The sequence below is a fragment of the Salvelinus fontinalis genome, chromosome 7 (genome assembly GCF_029448725.1).
Source record: "Salvelinus fontinalis isolate EN_2023a chromosome 7, ASM2944872v1, whole genome shotgun sequence".
Lineage (NCBI taxonomy): Eukaryota > Metazoa > Chordata > Actinopteri > Salmoniformes > Salmonidae > Salvelinus > Salvelinus fontinalis.
The window spans coordinates 7453393-7472443 of NC_074671.1; positions in this window are offsets into that span (position 1 = coordinate 7453393).

Consider the following 19051-nt stretch of genomic DNA (forward strand, 5'->3'; position numbering starts at 1 on the left):
GCACACAAACACACAATATAATACATTACAGTCTAGTATTGGTAAGGTATAGATAGTCCAGCTCTCTGATATGGGTTGCACATAGTCATTTTTTTTTTTAAAGAACGCTGGTTATTGTGTCTTCGGACTAAAGACAATGATAGACACAGATAAGTAGCTGTGGCTCATTTTAATTATTGTAGATAAAGGGAAAATATCCCAAACAAGCCTTTTTTATATTTGGAAAGTCACAACAATAACAAAATAAACATGTGCGTTGCCATGGAGATCTTAAAGGGACACTCCACTCACAAGGTGTTCCTAGTGTTTGGTATAGTCAGTGTATATCTGTATGTGTAGATTATGTCAGTGGAGGACTTCTTATACAGTTAAAGGGTATTCTCAGCTGTAAACTGCTATGGTAGGTTCAGTGTCCCCTCTGTTTCCTCTCTGTCCTGTGAGAGGAAAGCTGTAAGGAATGGACCTGGTGGTGTACTGTACTCTTCATATTTTATTGAAGCCATAATCTGCCACATTAATCTATACTATTAATTCCAATTTCCCCTGTAACTGTTTGTCCAGCCCATCAGCGGGGTCATTATGTCCACACACACACACACATGCACGCAGACACACACACACAAACGCACGCATGCACGCAGACACACGCACGCAGACACACACACACACTAATGCCGATGAAACGAAACAAACGTCACTACCATACGCATGCCCTTGAGGGAGGGTAGGAACGGAGGCCTGCCTGGAAGGTTAAATGAAAGCTGTTTTTCTTCCGAGTGCCTTGTGTTGACTCAGAAGCATGTGATATTCGCTGTGCCAGTATGATTACTTGGGCATGACGGCTCAGCTATCCCCCCAAAATGTCTACACCTACTTATCACTGTGAGCTTGGAATACATCTCTCACAATGAGTTACTGAGAGAGCCCCGACACGGGCCACCAGCCCTCCTGTTGTGGATCAGTGTGTCATAGGGGGGGGGGGGTCCAAGAGGGGGTTCTAGAGTTATAGGGAGGTGTAGTCTTCCATGTCCTAGAGGGGGTTCTAGAGTTATAGGGAGGTGTAGTCTTCCATGTCCTAGAGGTGGTTCTAGAGTTATAGGGAGGTGTAGTCTTCCATGTCCTAGAGGGGGTTCTAGAGTTATAGGGAGGTGTAATCTTCCATGTCCTAGAGGGGGTTCTAGAGTTATAGGGAGGTGTAGTCTTCCATGTCCTAGAGGGGGTTCTAGAGTTATAGGGAGGTGTAATCTTCCATGTCCTAGAGGGGGTTCTAGAGTTATAGGGAAGTGTAATCTTCCATGTCCTAGAGGGGGTTCTAGAGTTATAGGGAGGTGTAGTCTTCCATGTCCTAGAGGGGGTTCTAGAGTTATAGGGAGGTGTAGTCTTCCATGTCCTAGAGGTGGTTCTAGAGTTATAGGGAGGTGTAGTCTTCCATGTCCTAGAGGGGGTTCTAGAGTTATAGAGAGGTGTAGTCTTCCATGTCCTAGAGGGGGTTCTAGAGTTATAGGGAGGTGTAGTCTTCCATGTCCTAGAGGGGGTTCTAGAGTTATAGGGAGGTGTAATCTTCCATGTCCTAGAGGGGGTTCTAGAGTTATAGGGAAGTGTAATCTTCCATGTCCTAGAGGGGGTTCTAGAGTTATAGGGAGGTGTAGTCTTCCATGTCCTAGAGGGGGTTCTAGCGTTATAGGGAGGTGTAGTCTTCCATGTCCTAGAGGGGGTTCTAGAGTTATAGGGAGGTGTAGTCTTCCATGTCCAAGAGGGGGTTCTAGAGTTATAGGGAAGTGTAATCTTCCATGTCCTAGAGGGGGTTCTAGAGTTATAGGGAGGTGTAGTCTTCCATGTCCTAGAGGGGGTTCTAGAGTTATAGGGAGGTGTAGTCTTCCAAAGTACATGAGATAGTAACATGCTGATACTTCTAGAGAGTGTGAGTTCAAATGAATGTGCTGTTCATCAAAGTTGAATGTCTGAAAATGTTTATGAAAGATGAATTCAAAGACTCCCTATTCCTTTAATAAAGACAGAGAGAGGAAGAGGGAGAGAAAGAGAGAGGGGTAGAGGGAGAGAGACAGAATTATATAGCGTTCAATTTTTTTGGGCACACTTCCTTAACGCTTTGGTAGCTTGTCAAATCCATCACACTGAATCCACCTGCGTCTCGGCCGTGAATAACTCTCTGCCACGTCTGAGCGAAATGATGTATTTTGCACAGTGCATTTGAGAGGTAGACTACATTGGGACGGGAAGCCATCTTTCTCCACATGCACCAGCAGGACAAAGCTGGTCCTGTCGCTTCCTATTATCCGGTCAATTGACAAATGGGTTCTCATGGCTGTGATTTTATTTTATCTTGGATTTATGAGCGGTGACAGTAGCTGTCGGTACCATAGAGATGGATAGAGGGCACACTTAGCCCAAAGATAGGAGCTGATCTCTCTAGAACATCTCTATGTTAGGTACATGATACAGTACCATTCTTATACTTTTAGAAAGTTAAACTGAATGGTTGACTCCCGTCATAATAATGTCCCCAACCATTATATAATCCTTCTAACACAACTATACACCCAATAAACCATCATGTCGTGTCCCGTATCTACGCCCCAAAATCACTAATCTGGGCTTAACGTTGACACGTTTGTTGTTATTGTCCGTTGAATTGGCAACAAGCGAGAGGTCAGCGTCAATCTCCCTCCTGCTCTTCAGCAGCTAGCTTTATCCGGGGATCTTATTCCCCGGGCCCAACGCTGCCTTCCCGATCGATGTCCTCTGGGCTGGGAGAAGGAGACGAGGGGTGTGTGTGTGTGTGTGTCGATGGCCTCTGGCTGGATGACATGATTGGGAGGTCTATAGCACGGGCTGGATGGCTGCGGAGTATAAACCTAAAGACCAGTATTGGCTTTATCTCCCCTATCGACTGCCAGGCCATACAGATGTAAGATCTTGATTTGATCACACTGTTGAAGGAGAACTTTCCTGGACATTTGAAACTTGTAGTGTATTTGAGGTTTAAAAAGGCTTCTGGAGTTTTCCCTTACAAACAATGTATCAACCCCTACAAAAATGTCCATTAATTATAATCCACATAATAATTCACATTTCCTGTTGCTGCAGGATTATTTTCGTGCTGGAGCAAACTAGCTGACATTAAGATCCAACATCTGTACACAGTAGTATCAGCCATGCTCTGGTTTGACTGTGCTGCCTGATGGTGACAATGAGAGCAGCCCATACCCACGGAAAGAGAGCCCTGCGGCTCGCTGATCCCCCGTGATTGACGGAAGGCCTGTCCTGACCAGACACTGAACAGAGCTGCTGATCCCCTGTGATTGACGGCAGATTGACGGCAGGGCTGTTCTGGCCAGACACTGAACAGAGTAGGTGATCCCCTGTGATTGACGGTAGGGCTGTTCTGGCCAGACACTGAACAGAGCTGCTGATCCCCTGTGATTGACGGCAGATTGACGGCAGGGCTGTTCTGGCCAGACACTGAACAGAGTAGGTGATCCCCTGTGATTGACGGTAGGGCTGTTCTGACCAGACACTGAACAGAGTAGCTGATCCCCTGTGATTGACGGTAGGGCTGTTCTGACCAGACACTGAACAGAGTAGGTGATCCCCTGTGATTGACGGCAGGGCTGTTCTGACCAGACACTGAACAGAGTAGCTGATCCCCTGTGATTGACGTTAGGGCTGTTCTGACCAGACACTGAACAGAGTAGGTGATCCCCTGTGATTGACGGTAGAGCTGTTCTGACCAGACACTGAACAGAGCAGCTGATCCCCTGTGATTGACGGTAGAGCTGTTCTGACCAGACACTGAACAGAGTAGCTGATCCCCTGTGATTGACGGCAGGGCTGTTCTGACCAGACACTGAACAGAGCAGCTGATCCCCTGTGATTGACGGCAGGGCTGTTCTGACCAGACACTGAACAGAGCAGCTGATCCCTGTGATTGACGGTAGGGCTGTTCTGACCAGACACTGAACAGAGTAGGTGATCCCCTGTGATTGACGGCAGGGCTGTTCTGACCAGACACTGAACAGAGCAGCTGATCCCCTGTGATTGACGGTAGAGCTGTTCTGACCAGACACTGAACAGAGCAGCTGATCCCCTGTGATTGACAGCAGGGCTGTTCTGACCAGACACTGAACAGAGCAGCTGATCCCCTGTGATTGACGGTAGAGCTGTTCTGACCAGACACTGAACAGAACTGCTATACTATACTACACTACATAGCAGGCTACAATAGTATCCTTCTGCAAGAGCGTCTTTACCAACCAAAAGAAAATCAGCAATTTATTGTGAAGCAGTCATCTAGCAAAGGAGCTAAAGGAAATTATACTTTCTCCCACTCAGCCACCTGGTCCTCCTGAAAGCGTTTCGTCCTGTCCTGTCTGTTTCCTTTGAGTTATAATGTAGGAACAGTACCTCCTGAAAGCTTGTCTTCCTGTCCTGCCTGTTTCCTGTGAGTTATAATGTAGGAACAGTACCTCCTGAAAGCTTGTCTTCCTGTCCTGTCTGTTTCCTGTGAGTTATAATGTAGGAACAGTACTCAGACAGAAGATACAATGTTAACAACAACAGGAACCAGAAATCATTTCGGACCTATTGTGAAACTCGGTCATGTTCCCCATTAAAAGTCTATGAGTTACACTATATATACAAAAGTATGTGGACACCCCTTCAAATTAGTGGATTAGTCTATTTCAGCCACACCTGTTGCTGACAGGTGTTTGAAATCGAGCACACAGCCATGCAATCTTCATAGACAAACATCGGCAGTAGAATGGCCTTACTGGAGAGCTCAGTGACTTTCAACGTGGCACCGTCATAGGATGCCACCTTTCCAACTAGTCAGTTCATCAAATTTCTGCCCTGCCTACAGTAGAGCTGCCCCGGTCATCCTGAAGTGCTGTTATTGTGAAGTGGAAACTTCTAGGAGCAAAAACAGCTCGGGCTGCGAAGTGGTAAACCACACAAGCTCACAGAACGGTACCGTCCGAATGCTGAAGCAAGTCTTATCCTCGGTTGCAACACTCACGACCCAGTTCCAAACTGCCTCTGGAAGCAACAAGAACAGTTTTGTGGATAAAACTAAAAAGATAAATAATCATAACGCAATGATGATATACTGAAACGGTCACATCTGTTATTATTTCACCTATCCAACCGGGAAAAAAGCTAGTTATATTCCGCGGAGAAAAGTGATAAAATATGAAATATAAGGAGATGGGAATAGAGAAAATGTTAATAATTGCCATACAGTTGTTATGAATACTGTATAGTACAAGTGTACAAATCATACCTTGAGTAGATCAACAATGGTTGATCTGTCACGCCCTGGCCTTATTATTCTTTGTTTTCTTTATTATTTTAGTTAGGTCAGGGTGTGACATGGGGAATGTTTATGTTTTGTTGTTTTGGGTGTTTATTTGGTAAAGGGGTTAATGGGTGTAGTATATGGTTTTGTGTTGAGTGTAGATGTTTAGCATTGTCTATGGTGGTTAGTTATCTAGGAGAGTCTATGGTTACCTGAATGAGTTCCCAATTAGAGACAGCTGATTTCGGTTGTCTCTGATTGGGAGCCTTATTTAGGGTAGCCATAGGCTCTCATTGGTTGTGGGTAATTGTCTATGTAAGAACGTTTGTAGCCTGTATGTTTGTGCACAACGTTTGTAGCTTCACGGTCGTTTTGTTGTTTTGTTAAAGTGTTTTGTTCGTGTTCATCTTCGTGTTGTTCAATAAAAGAAGATGGCTTATTTTCCAACTGCTGCATTTTGGTCCGTCAATCCGCCACACGATCGTGACAGAATTACCCACCATAGGACCAAGCGGCATGGAAGGCGGCAACAGGACCTACCCACAAAGGATTTCTGGACATGGGAGGAGATACTGGATGGTAAGGGGCCTTGGGATCAACCTGGAGAATATCGCCTCTCTCGTGAAGAGCTGGAGGCAGCGAAAGCCGAGAGGAGGCGATATGAGGAGGCAGCACGGAGACAAGGCTGGAGACCCGTGAGTACAACCCAAAAATTTCTTGGGGGGGGCCTTAAAGGGAGTGTGGCGAAGTCAGGTAGGAAACCTGCGCCTACTCCCTGTACTTACCGTGGAGAGCGGGAGTACGGGCAGACACCGTGTTACGCAGTAGAGCGCACGGTGTCTCCTGTACGCGTGCATAGCCCGGTTCGGTATATTTCAGCTCCACGTATCGGCCGGGCTAGACTGAGCGTTGAGCCATATGTCATGAAGCCGGCCCAACGCATCTGGTCACCAGTGCGTCTCCTCGGGCCGGCGTACATGGCACCAGCCTTACGCATGGTGTCCCCGGTTCGCCTACATAGGCCGGTGCGGGTTATTCCACCTCCCCGCACTGGTCAGGCGACGGGGAGCATAGAACCAGGTAAGGTTGGGCAGGCTCGGCGTTCAAGGGAGCCAGTACGCCTGCACGGTCCGGTATTTCCGGCGCCACCTCCCCGCCCCAATCCAGTACCACCAGTGCCTCCTCCGCGCACTAGCTATATGGTGCGTGTCTCCAGCCCTTTACCACCAGTGTCTAAACCACGCACCAAGCCTCCTGTGTGTCCCCAGAGTCCTGTGCGTCCTGTTGCTGCTCCCCGCACTAGCCCTGAGATGCGTGTCCCCAGCCCGGTGCCACCAGTCCCGGCACCACGCACCAGGCCTACAGTGCGCCTCAGCCGGCAGGAGTCTGCCGTCTGCACTGCAATGACTGAACTGCCCGTCTCCCCAGCGCCATCTGAGCCATCTGTCTCCCCAGCGCCATCTGAGCCATCCGTCTCCCCAGCGCCATCTGAGCCATCCGTCTGCAATGAGCCTGCAAAGCCGCCCGTCTGCCATGAGCCCGCAAAGCCGCCCGTCTGCCATGAGCCCACTGAGCCGCCAGCCAGACAGGAGCCGCTAGAGCCGCCAGCCAGACAGGAGCCGCTAGAGCCGCCAGCCAGACAGGAGCCGCTAGAGCCGTCCGTCAGACAGGATCTGCCAGAGCCGCCAACCAGACAGGATCTGCCAGAGCCGCCAACCAGACAGGATCTGCCAGATCCGTCAGCCAGCCATGAGCAGCCAGATCCGTCAGCTAGCCATGAGCAGCCAGATCCGTCAGCTAGCCATGAGCAGCCAGATCCGTCAGCTAGCCATGAGCAGCCAGATCCGTCAGCTAGCCATGAGCAGCCAGATCCGTCAGCTAGCCATGAGCAGCCAGATCCGTCAGCTAGCCATGAGCAGCCAGATCCGTCAGCTAGCCATGAGCAGCCAGATCCGTCAGCTAGCCATGAGCAGCCAGATCCGTCAGCTAGCCATGAGCAGCCAGATCCGTCAGCTAGCCATGAGCAGCCAGATCCGTCAGCTAGCCATGAGCAGCCAGATCCGTCAGCCAGCCATGAGCAGCCAGATCCGTCAGCCAGCCATGAGCAACCAGATCAGTTAGCCAGCCATGAGCAGCCAGATCCGTTAGCCAGCCATGAGCAGCCAGATCTGTCAGCCAGCCATGGGCCGTCCCTCAGTCCGGAGCTGCAGTCCCTCAGTCCGGAGCTGCAGTCCCTCAGTCCGGAGCTGGCATTCCTCAGTCCGGAGCTGGCATTCCTCAGTCCGGAGCTGCCCCTTACCCTGGAGCTGCCCCTTACCCTGGAGCTGCCCCTTACCCTGGAGCTGCCCCTTACCCTGGTGCTGCCCCTTACCCTGGTGCTGCCCCTTACCCTGATGCTGCCCCTTACCCTGGTACTGCCCCTTACCCTGGTACTGCCCCTTACCCTGGTACTGCCCCTTATCCTGGTACTGTCCCTTACCCTGGTACTGGCCCTTAGTCCGGAGCTGTCCTTTAGTCCGGAACTGCCCCTTAATGCAATGGGGTTAATGTGGAGGGGGGTCGTTTGGAGAAAGCCTAGGAGGTGGTTAGGTACTGTGGTGACGAGGGGACTACGACCAGAGCCGGAGCCGCCACCGTGGAGGGGAGCCCACCCAGACCCTCCCCTAGACTGTGTATGGTGCGCCCGGAGTTCGCGCCTCAAGGGGGGGGTTATGTCATGCCCTGGCCTTATTATTCTTTGTTTTCTTTATTATTTTAGTTAGGTCAGGGTGTGACATGGGGAATGTTTATGTTTTGTTGTTTTGGGTGTTTATTTGGTAAAGGGGTTAATGGGTGTAGTATATGGTTTTGTGTTGAGTGTAGATGTTTAGCATTGTCTATGGTGGTTAGTTATCTAGGAGAGTCTATGGTTACCTGAATGAGTTCCCAATTAGAGACAGCTGATTTCGGTTGTCTCTGATTGGGAGCCTTATTTAGGGTAGCCATAGGCTCTCATTGGTTGTGGGTAATTGTCTATGTAAGAACGTTTGTAGCCTGTATGTTTGTGCACAACGTTTGTAGCTTCACGGTTGTTTTGTTAAAGTGTTTTGTTCGTGTTCATCTTCGTGTTGTTCAATAAAAGAAGATGGCTTATTTTCCAACTGCTGCATTTTGGTCCGTCAATCCGCCACACGATCGTGACAGATCTACTGTATGTTGAGATATAGGCCATTATGGTAATGTGGACAGGTCGTCCGTCAGTCCATCCGTCCATCCTTCCGTCGGTCTAAAACAACAGCATTTAAGGGCAGCATATAGCCTAGCAGTTAGAGCGTTAGCCTAGCAGTTAGAGCGTTAGCCTAGCAGTTAGAGCGTTAGCCTAGCAGTTAGAGCGTTAGCCTAGCAGTTAGAGCGTTAGCCTAGCAGTTAGAGCGTTAGAGCCAGTAAACCGAAAGGTCGCTGGTTCGAGTACCTGAGCCGACAAGGTCTGTCGATGTGCCTTTGAGCAAGGCACTGAAGTTAACCCTAATTTGCTCCAGGGGCACTGGTTCTATGTCTGGTCTGTCAGTGGCTGACCCTGTAAAACAACACATTTCACTGCACCTATCTGGTGTATGTGACAATATAGACCCGATTTTTAAAAGATGCCTTGCAACCACTGCCGTCTAGATCCCAGTCCATCGCGCGCTCTTCCTCCCTCTCTTCCTCCCTCTCTTCCTCCCTCTCTTCCTCCCTCTCTTCCTCCCTCTCTTCCTCCCTCTCTTCCTCCCTCTCTTCCTCCCTCTCTTCCTCCCTCTCTTCCTCCCTCTCTTCCTCCCTCTCTTCCTCCCTCTCTTCCTCCCTCCCTCCCAGAACAATCTGCCCGTCCTGCTGATGGATGACATTGATTCGTTGAGATTTTTTTTATGATGTGAAGTCTTCCTGGAAACATTGAAGACTTGTCCAGTTTATTGGCCCATACAGCTTGATAAATACACAGGAAGAGAGACGTAATATCAGGACAATAAAGATGATAAACACAGGGTGAAAACAGTTTGGCCGCTGCGTGTCAAAGTCCCCAAAATACTTATTACACAAACTTCCATTTTTCACAAGACATTCACAAGACACACAAGTCAAAAGGTGTTACTCTTCAACATATAACTTGATGTTATTTAGATCATTGTTAATGATACATAAAACATTTTGTCTCTTCAAGTGGAATACTACATCTTAGACATGACCAAAATGACCCCTGGGTAATGGAACTTCATAAGACCTGAAAATTAGAGACATTTCAGAAAGTGGATGCAGAACTACTCTGTCTAATCTAAATAGGAAATATCCTGGTAATACTCAATGTTATATTCTATATATAAATCACTATTTCTCCTGTTCAAACCAGTCACCTGTAATTATCCTGTTCTAACCAGTCACCTGTAATTATCTTGTTCTAACCAGTCACCTGTATTTATCTTGTTCTAACCAGTCACCTGTAATGATCCTGTTCAAACCAGTCACCTGTAATTATCCTGTTCTAACCAGTCACCTGTAATTAACTTGTTCTAACCAGTCACCTGTAATTATCCTGTTCAAACCAGTCACCTGTAATTATCCTGTTCTAACCAGTCACCTGTAATGATCCTGTTCTAACCAGTCACCTGTAATGATCCTGTTCAAACCAGTCACATGTAATGATCCTGTTCTAACCAGTCACCTGTAATGATCCTGTTCTAACCAGTCACCTGTAATTATCCTGTTCTAACTAGTCACCTGTAATGATCCTGTTCAAACCAGTCACCTGTAATTATCCTGTTCTAACCAGTCACTTGTAATGATCCTGTTCAAACCAGTCACCTGTAATTATCCTGTTCAAACCAGTCACCTGTAATTATCCTGTTCTAACCAGTCACCTGTAGTTATCCTGTTCTAACTAGTCACCTGTAATTATCTTGTTCTAACCAGTCACCTGTAATGATCCTGTTCTAACCAGTCACCTGTAATTATCCTGTTCTAACTAGTCACCTGTAATGATCCTGTTCAAACCAGTCACCTGTAATTATCCTGTTCTAACTAGTCACCTGTAATGATCCTGTTCAAACCAGTCACCTGTAATGATCCTGTTCAAACCAGTCACATGTAATGATCCTGTTCTAACCAGTCACCTGTAATTATCTTGTTCTAACCAGTCACCTGTAATGATCCTGTTCTAACCAGTCACTTGTAATGATCCTGTTCAAACCAGTCACCTGTAATTATCCTGTTCAAACCAGTCACCTGTAATTATCCTGTTCTAACCAGTCACCTGTAATTATCTTGTTCTAACCAGTCACCTGTAATGATCCTGTTCTAACCAGTCACCTGTAATTATCCTGTTCTAACCAGTCACCTGTAATTATCCTGTTCTAACCAGTCACCTGTAATGATCCTGTTCTAACCAGTCACCTGTAATGATCCTGTTCTAACCAGTCACCTGTAATGATCCTGTTCCAACCAGTCCCCAGTAATTATCCTGTTCTAACCAGTCACCAGTAATTATCTTGTTCTAACCAGTCACCTGTAATTATCCTGTTCTAACCAGTCACCTGTAATGATCCTGTTTACATTTACATTTAAGTCATTTAGCAGACGCTCTTATCCAGAGTTCTAACCAGTCACCTGTAATTATCCTGTTCTAACCAGTCACCTGTAATGATCCTGTTCTAACCAGTCACCTGTAATGATCCTGTTCTAACCAGTCACCTGTAATGATCCTGTTCTAACCAGTCACCTGTAATGATCCTGTTCTAACCAGTCACCTGTAATGATCCTGTTCTAACCAGTCACCTGTAATGATCCTGTTCTAACCAGTCACCTGTAATGATCCTGTTCTAACCAGTCACCTGTAATGATCCTGTTCTAACCAGTCACCTGTAATGATCCTGTTCTAACCAGTCACCTGTAATGATCCTGTTCTAACCAGTCACCTGTAATGATCCTGTTCTAACCAGTCACCTGTAATGATCCTGATCTAACCAGTCACCTGTAATTATCCTGATCTAACCAGTCACCTGTAATTATCCTGTTCTAACCAGTCACCTGTAATTGTCCTGTTCTAACCAGTCACCTGTAATGATCCTGTTCTAACCAGTCACCTGTAATTATCCTGTTCCAACCAGTCACATGTAATGATCCTGTTCTAACCAGTCACATGTAATGATCCTGTTCCAACCAGTCACCTGTAATGATCCTGTTCTAACCAGTCACCTGTAATTATCCTGTTCTAACCAGTCACCTGTAATTATCTTGTTCTAACCAGTCACCTGTAATGATCCTGTTCTAACCAGTCACCTGTAATGATCCTGTTCTAACCAGTCACCTGTAATGATCCTGTTCTAACCAGTCACCTGTAATTATCTTGTTCTAACCAGTCACCTGTAATTATCCTGTTCTAACCAGTCACCTGTAATTATCCTGTTCTATCCAGTCACCTGTAATGATCCTGTTCCAACCAGTCACCTGTAATTATCCTGTTCTAACCAGTCACCTGTAATGATCCTGTTCCAAAATGGCAGCTCATTTAAACATGGAACTTAAACAATTTTTGCATGAACTTTCACTCTCTCTCCTGCCAGCAGGTTAGGACCAACTGATTAACACCCTCTACACACCTGCCAGCAGGTTAGGACCCACTGATTAACACCCTCTACACACCTGCCAGCAGGTTAGGACCCACTGATTAACACCCTCAACACACCTGCCAGCAGGTTAGGACCCACTGATTAACACCCTCTACACACCTGACAGTGACATTATCCGCTGGCTCCCAGAAAGGACTGTTCAAAGGCTCCAGAGGTAACTGCAGTAGGTAGCATTTAATGAACAATGTCACAAATAAAGGCTGTGGAAGGAAGTCAGTCCATGACTTTTGAATATAACAAAGGTGGCTGCCGACGGTGAGAAGTATTTTACAGCTCTCTCGAGAAAGGTGTGAGGTGTGTACATATTTTGTGGCGGCTAAATAATTGTTCATACACTTTTATGTACTTTTTGAGCTCCCACTAGGCACACTTGTCTTTTGTTTAGTGTATTTGTTTAGTGTATTTGTTTAGTGTATTTGTTTAGTGTATTTGTTTAGTGTATTTGTTTAGTGTATTTGTTTAGTGTATTTGTTTAGTGTATTTGTTTAGTGTATTTGTTTAGTGTATTTGTTTAGTGTATTTGTTTAGTGTATTTGTTTAGTGTATTTGTTTAGTGTATTTGTTTAGTGTATTTGTTTAGTGTATTTGTTTAGTGTATTCTTTCAGATAAAGGTTGAGAACACTGAAGCATTACTGACATATACAGGAAGTCTCGTATCACAGCTTTCACATTAGATCACAGATACATAAGCTACAATTACTGTTGAAACTAGCGAACATGTAACTTGGTGGCTTGATAGTACCTATAGTGCCTGCTTTCCTTCACGCGAGTGCTTTAAAAAAGGGGTTTCTTTCTCTAAAAGATCGAGAATTGGACTCGTTTATTATTTATTTATTTATCCGAATTCATCCTCCTTTTGACTGATTTAAAATAAAATAAAAATCGGAAGTACTTAACAGTGATATCAACGGAGGCCAATCAGGAGCCTGGCTGCTGGATCCTACGAGTAAATGACTCACACATACACCGTCAAAACAAGCCATAAACACTCCAATCACACAACGACTTAGTTTGATTGTAGAGGAGGTAGAGGAGCCTCACTGTGGTTTCCCCAGTGGGATGGAGAGCCTACTTAGCCTACATAATGTATGGAAAGCCTACTTAGCCTACAGAATGGATGGAGGCCTACTTAGTCTACAGAATGGATGGAGGCCTACTTAGTCTACAGAATGGATGGAGAGCCTACTTAGCCTACAGAATGGATGGAGGCCTACTTAGCCTACAGAATGGATGGAGGCCTACTTAGCCTACAGAATGGATGGAGAGCCTACAGAATGGATGGAGAGCCTACTTAGCCTACAGAATGGATGGAGGCCTACTTAGCCTACATAATGGATGGAGAGCCTACTTAGCCTACAGAATGGATGGAGGCCTACTTAGACTACAGAATGGATGGAGGCCTACTTAGCCTACAGAATGGATGGAGGCCTACTTAGTCTACATAATGGATGGAGGCCTACTTAGTCTACAGAATGGATGGAGGCCTACTTAGCCTACAGAATGGATGGAGGCCTACTTAGCCTACATAATGGATGGAGGTCTACTTAGTCTACATAATGGATGGAGGCCTACTTAGTCTACAGAATGGATGGAGGCCTACTTAGCCTACAGAATGGATGGAGGCCTACTTAGCCTACAGAATGGATGGAGGCCTACTTAGCCTACATAATGGATGGAGGTCTACTTAGCCTACAGAATGGATGGAGGCCTACTTAGCCTACAGAATGGATGGAGGCCTACTTAGTCTACAGAATGGATGGAGGCCTACTTAGCCTACATAATGGATGGAGGCCTACTTAGTCTACAGAATGGATGGAGAGCCTACTTAGTCTACATAATGGATGGAGGCCTACTTAGTCTACATAATGGATGGAGGCCTACTTAGTCTACAGAATGGATGGAAAGCCTACTTAGTCTACAGAATGGATGGAGGCCTACTTAGCCTACAGAATGGATGGAGGTCTACTTAGTCTACAGAATGGATGGAGGCCTACTTAGCCTACAGAATGGATGGAGGCCTACTTAGCCTACAGAATGGATGGAGGTCTACTTAGTCTACAGAATGGATGGAGGCCTACTTAGCCTACAGAATGGATGGTGGCCTACTTAGCCTACAGAATGGATGGAGGCCTACTTAGTCTACAGAATGGATGGAGGCCTACTTAGCCTACAGAATGGATGGAGGCCTACTTAGCCTACATAATGGATGGAGGCCTACTTAGCCTACAGAATGGATGGAGGCCTACTTAGCCTACAGAATGGATGGAGGCCTACTTAGCCTACATAATGGATGGAGGCCTACTTAGCCTACAGAATGGATGGAGGCCTACTTAGCCTACAGAATGGATGGAGGCCTACTTAGTCTACAGAATGGATGGAGGCCTACTTAGCCTACAGAATGGATGGAGGCCTACTTAGCCTACATAATGGATGGAGGCCTACTTAGTCTACAGAATGGATGGAGGCCTACTTAGCCTACAGAATGGATGGAGGCCTACTTAGCCTACATAATGGATGGAGGCCTACTTAGCCTACAGAATGGATGGAGGCCTACTTAGCCTACAGAATGGATGGAGGCCTACTTAGTCTACAGAATGGATGGAGGCCTACTTAGCCTACAGAATGGATTGTGGACCTATCTGTCGCCAGAGAAAAACTGATTAACTCATTTAAAACTACTGAAGGTATAATTTAAGCACAATTATGCAAATGTTATACCATTTTCTTAACCATTTCTAAAATTAAATCATATTGAAATGTTTATTATCTGTGCGACAGACACAGAGAATGATATGGCTTTTTGAATAGATATAAAATCTATCCAATTGGCTGCTTGGTCCGAGTTTGGTGGGTGATTCTGTAGCGATCGTCGTAATGTGGAAGAGAGGAGGACCAAATGATAATGTAACGACTCTCGTCGTTGGTTGAAGGGGAGGAGGACCAAATGATAATGTAACGACTCTCGTCGTTGGTTGAAGGGGAGGAGGACCAAATGATAATGTCACGACTCTCGTCGTTGGTTGAAGGGGACGAGGACCAAATGATAATGTAACGACTCTCGTCGTTGGTTGAAGGAGAGGAGGACCAAATGATAATGTAACGACTCTCGTCGTTGGTTGAAGGGGAGGAGGACCAAATGATAATGTAACGACTCTCGTCGTTGGTTGAAGGGGAGGAGGACCAAATGATAATGTCACGACTCTCGTCGTTGGTTGAAGGGGACGAGGACCAAATGATAATGTAACGACTCTCGTCGTTGGTTGAAGGGGACGAGGACCAAATGATAATGTCACGACTCTCGTCGTTGGTTGAAGGGGACGAGGACCAAATGATAATGTAACGACTCTCGTCGTTGGTTGAAGGAGAGGAGGACCAAATGATAATGTCACGACTCTCGTCGTTGGTTGAAGGGGAGGAGGACCAAATGATGATGTCACAACTCTCGTCGTTGGTTGAAAGAGAGGAGGACCAAATGATAATGTAACGACTCTCGTCGTTGGTTGAAGGGGAGGAGGACCAAATGATAATGTAACGACTCTCGTCGTTGGTTGAAGGAGAGGAGGACCAAATGATAATGTAACGACTCTCGTCGTTGGTTGAAGGGGAGGAGGACCAAATGATAATGTAACGACTCTCGTCGTTGGTTGAAGGGGAGGAGGACCAAATGGTAATGTAACGACTCTCGTCGTTGGTTGAAGGGGAGGAGGACCAAATGATAATGTCACGACTCTCGTCGTTGGTTGAAGGGGAGGAGGACCAAATGATAATGTAACGACTCTCGTCGTTGGTTGAAGGGGAGGAGGACCAAATGATAATGTAACGACTCTCGTCGTTGGTTGAAGGGGAGGAGGACCAAATGATAATGTAACGACTCTCGTCGTTGGTTGAAGGGGAGGAGGACCAAATGATAATGTCACGACTCTCGTCGTTGGTTGAAGGGGACGAGGACCAAATGATAATGTAACGACTCTCGTCGTTGGTTGAAGGGGAGGAGGACCAAATGATAATGTAACGACTCTCGTCGTTGGTTGAAGGGGAGGAGGACCAAATGATAATGTAACGACTCTCGTCGTTGGTTGAAGGGGAGGAGGACCAAATGATAATGTAACGACTCTCGTCGTTGGTTGAAGGGGAGGAGGACCAAATGATAATGTCACGACTCTCGTCGTTGGTTGAAGGGGACGAGGACCAAATGATAATGTAACGACTCTCGTCGTTGGTTGAAGGGGAGGAGGACCAAATGATAATGTCACGACTCTCGTCGTTGGTTGAAGGGGACGAGGACCAAATGATAATGTAACGACTCTCGTCGTTGGTTGAAGGGGAGGAGGACCAAATGATAATGTCACGACTCTCGTCGTTGGTTGAAGGGGACGAGGACCAAATGATAATGTCACGACTCTCGTCGTTGGTTGAAGGGGACGAGGACCAAATGATAATGTAACGACTCTCGTCATTGGTTGAAGGAGAGGAGGACCAAATGATAATGTAACGACTCTCGTCGTTGGTTGAAGGGGAGGAGGACCAAATGATAATGTCACGACTCTCGTCGTTGGTTGAAGGGGAGGAGGACCAAATGATAATGTAACGACTCTCGTCGTTGGTTGAAGGGGAGGTGGACCAAATGATAATGTCACGACTATCGTCGTTGGTTGAAGGGGAGGAGGACCAAATGATAATGTAACGACTCTCGTCGTTGGTTGAAGGAGAGGAGGACCAAATGATAATGTCACGACTCTCGTCGTTGGTTGAAGGAGAGGAGGACCAAATGATAATGTAACGACTCTCGTCGTTGGTTGAAGGGGAGGAGGACCAAATGATAATGTCACGACTCTCGTCGTTGGTTGAAGGAGAGGAGGACCAAATGATAATGTAACGACTCTCGTCGTTGGTTGAAGGGGAGGAGGACCAAATGATAATGTAACGACTCTCGTCGTTGGTTGAAGGGGAGGAGGACCAAATGATAATGTAACGACTCTCGTCGTTGGTTGAAGGAGACGAGGACCAAAGCGCAGCGTGGCATGTATCCATATATATTTGAAAACTCTTCAAAACGAACAAAACAATAAACAAAACGAAACCAACGACGCTACAGCCCTGAACTTGAGAACATATAAACCATGAACGCACGAACAGGAACAATCACCCACAAACAAACAGTGAAAACAGACTACCTTAACACCTTAAAAAACTATCTCTCCGAAAGAAATGACAGCTGAAGGGATGGTTAGAAAACAATCTCTCCGAAAGAAATGACAGGTGAAGGGATGGTTAGAAAACTATCACTCCGAAAGAAATGACAGGTGAAAGGATGGTTAGAAAATTATCTCTCCGAAAGAAATGACAGGTGAAGGGATGGTTAGAAAACTATCTCTCCGAAAGAAATGACAGGTGAAGGGATGGTTAGAAAACTATCTCTCCGAAAGAAATGACAGGTGAAGGGATGGTTAGAAAACTATCTCTCCGAAAGAAATGACAAGTGAAGGGATGGTTAGAAAACTATCTCTCCGAAAGAAATGACAGGTGAAGGGATGGTTAGAAAACTATCTCTCTGAAAGAAATGACAGGCGAAGGGATGGTTAGAAAACTATCACTCCGAAAGAAATGACAGGTGAAGGGATGGTTAGAAAACTATCTCTCTGAAAGAAATGACAGGTGAAGGGATGGTTAGAAAACTATCTCTCCGAAAGAAATGACAGGTGAAGGGATGGTTAGAAAACTATCTCTCTGAAAGAAATGACAGGTGAAGGGATGGTTAGAAAACTATCTCTCCGAAAGAAATGACAGGTGAAGGGATGGTTAGAAAACTCTCTCCGAAAGAAATGACAGGTGAAGGGATGGTTAGAAAACTATCTCTCTGAAAGAAATGACAGGTGAAGGGATGGTTAGAAAACTATCTCTCCGAAAGAAATGACAGGTGAAGGAATGGTTAGAAAACTATCTCTCCGAAAGAAATGACAGGTGAAGGGATGGTTAGAAAACTATCTCTCCGAAAGAAATGACAGGTGAAGGAATGGTTAGAAAACTATCTCTCCGAAAGAAATGACAGGTGAAGGGATGGTTAGAAAACTATCTCTCCGAAAGAAATGACAGGCGAAGGGATGGTTAGAAAACTATCTCTCTGAAAGAAATGACAGGTGAAGGGATGGTTAGAAAACTATCTCTCCGAAAGAAATGACAGGTGAAGGGATGGTTAGAAAACTATCTCTCCGAAAGAAATGACAAGTGAAGGGATGGTTAGAAAACTATCTCTCCGAAAGAAATGACAGGTGAAGGGATGGTTAGAAAACTATCTCTCTGAAAGAAATGACAGGTGAAGGGATGGTTAGAAAACTATCTCTCCGAAAGAAATGACAGGTGAAGGGATGGTTAGAAAACTATCTCTCCGAAAGAAATGACAGGCGAAGGGATGGTTAGAAAACTATCACTCCGAAAGAAATGACAGGCGAAGGGATGGTTAGAAAACTATCTCTCCAAAAGAAATGACAGGTGAAGGGATGGTTAGAAAACTATCTCTCCGAAAGAAATGACAGGTGAAGGGATGGTTAGAAAACTATCTCTCCGAAAGAAATGACAGGTGAAGGGATGGTTAGAAAACTATCTCTCCGAATTAAATGACAGGTGAAGGGATGGTTAGAAAACTATCTCTCCGAAAGAAATGACAGGTGAAGGGATGGTTAGAAAACTATCTCTCCGAAAGAAATGACAGGCGAAGGGATGGTTAGAAAACTATCACTCCGAAAGAAATGACAGGCGAAGGGATGGTTAGAAAACTATCTCTCCAAAAGAAATGACAGGTGAAGGGATGGTTAGAAAACTATCTCTCCGAAAGAAATTACAGGTGAAGGGATGGTTAGAAAACTATCTCTCTGAAAGAAATGACAGGTGAAGGGATGGTTAGAAAACTATCTCTCCGAAAGAAATGACAGATGAAGGGATGGTTAGAAAGCGCCTGATTGCCGTAGAAACATCCAGGATACTGGGCCGGAATGGAGCGGTGCTTCAAATACAGCACAACTGCAACATTTGTAGATCTTTTCCTGCAGTAAAATGACTACAGCGCCCTCTAGTGGTCTCACGGGTGGAACGTTATTA